The sequence below is a fragment of the Chrysochloris asiatica genome, unplaced genomic scaffold (genome assembly GCF_000296735.1).
Source record: "Chrysochloris asiatica unplaced genomic scaffold, ChrAsi1.0 scaffold00325, whole genome shotgun sequence".
NCBI classification, from domain to species: domain Eukaryota; kingdom Metazoa; phylum Chordata; class Mammalia; order Afrosoricida; family Chrysochloridae; genus Chrysochloris; species Chrysochloris asiatica.
In genome coordinates this window covers 455,031-456,916 of record NW_006408843.1, presented here as the reverse complement: position 1 = coordinate 456,916, position 1,886 = coordinate 455,031, and the positions used below count along the sequence as shown (strand labels likewise).

The following is a 1,886-nucleotide window of genomic DNA, read 5'->3' as shown; positions in this document are numbered from 1 at the left end:
GTCAGCAGTTCGAAACTACCAGCTGCTCCGCGGGAGAAAGATGAGGTGATCTGCTCCCGTAAAGATTTACAGCCTCGGAAACCCTATTCAGGGTCGCTATGGGTCGAAACCGACTCAACGGCACTTAACAACAACAACAACAACAGAGAGAATATGCCCAGGATCGGACATTGTTTCATTCTGCTGTGCATGGGGTCGCTATGAGTCGGTTCCGACTTGATGGCACCTGACAACAACAGAGAGAATATGATTAAAAAACCCAGAATAACTGCAGGTATACCTACTTGGCACTTTTGGAAGCTTTTTGTTGTTGTTGTTAAGTGTTAAGTTGGTTCTAACTTACAGTGACTTTGTATAGAATTTCCAAAGCATGACTGGTGAGTTTGTTCAAACCAACCTTATGGTCAGATATTTGTTCTACAGTACAATATCAGGAAGGACTCCTTGGAAGCTATTACTAGACATAATTTAAGTTCACTTTTGTGTTGCTAAGTTGATTATGTTAATTTGTTACTATTTTTCTGAATATAAATAAAGTGTTCAATTTCTCCTGTTTCTTGAGAAAATAAAATAATTTCTAAGGGAAAAAAAAAGAAGTTTATGAAAAATAAAACACACAAGAGAAAACAATTAAATTTTCTTTTTAATAAAATGTTTAAAATCTTCATTAAACCTCCCAGAAGTTTTCCATTTGGTTCTAATATGAATCTTGGGAATATTTATAATGAATTTTCTTTGTATTTTTCTCTTTAAAATTGTACTCACATAAGAAACCCATCAGTTGCTAGTTCCCAAATTCTCCTCATGTCATTACTAGTTACTTATTTTTGTTTTGTATTATGGTATAAAAGCCAAAAGGAAAACATATCTTTAGCTAATTTATATTAGGTGGTAATAAGAATAACATTACTGATATATTAATGGAAAATTAATTTATACCCACTATATTCTTTCAAGAAACAATATTACTTAATCTTCATTTTTGTCTTAGCATATTTTGAGGTCCAAGTTTATTTTTTGGTGTAATATACTTCTACGATGGGACCTAACAACAATAGTAAACAACTTGTATAATTGGAGTCGTGGTGTGGCACTGCAGTTAATGTGCCAGACTGCAAAGTCGCTTTGAACCATAAGGTCAGCAGTTCAAGCTCACTCACCATTCGCTCCTTGGAAACTATGAGTCAGAACCAACTCAACAGCATTTAACAACATCAACAAAAACAACAACACTTTTATAATTGACCCCTGGTGTGACACTGTAGCATCAGCACTGGACTGCAAATCGCAAAGTCAGCTGTTCAAATCTACCATCTGCTCCTTAGGAATCCTATACAGGGTCACTATGAGTTGGGACTGACTCAATGTCACTTAAGAGCAACAACAATTTTTATAATAAAAAGCAACAGGGTAGATGGAATTTAATTTAGAAAAATAAAACAGATACATTACAGGAAAGAAATATACTTGTTTTATAGAAATGTACCTTATTTAATTATTCTCAAATCAGTTGAGCTAATTAGTTTATCGTTTTACAGTACCATAATTATTTTGGAGACAAACTGTTGTCTAAAGACATACTAAAGCTCTTTGAAGACTGAGAAATGTCCTTCATTACTCTATAACTTAATATTGAATATGTACTTGATAGACTATATGAGCCTGACTGGAAATTTTTCCAATGAACCTAACTGTGAAGATTAAAAGTTGGTAATTTTATTACTGAATGATGCAGAATGCATCAAGAGAAGATGGAAGAAATACACACAATCATTGTATCAAAAGGAAATGGTTAATGTTCAACCATTTCAGGAGGTACCATATGAACAAGAGCCAGTGATACTCAGGGAGGAAGTCCAAAGTGCATTGAAAGAATTGGCAAAGAA

General features: G+C 34.0%; 1 pseudogene; it reads left to right on the top strand.

The window, feature by feature from the left end:
* The window catches only part of LOC102818226, an 80,968-nt pseudogene that overhangs the window by 32,976 nt on the left and 46,106 nt on the right, over positions 1-1,886 (top strand).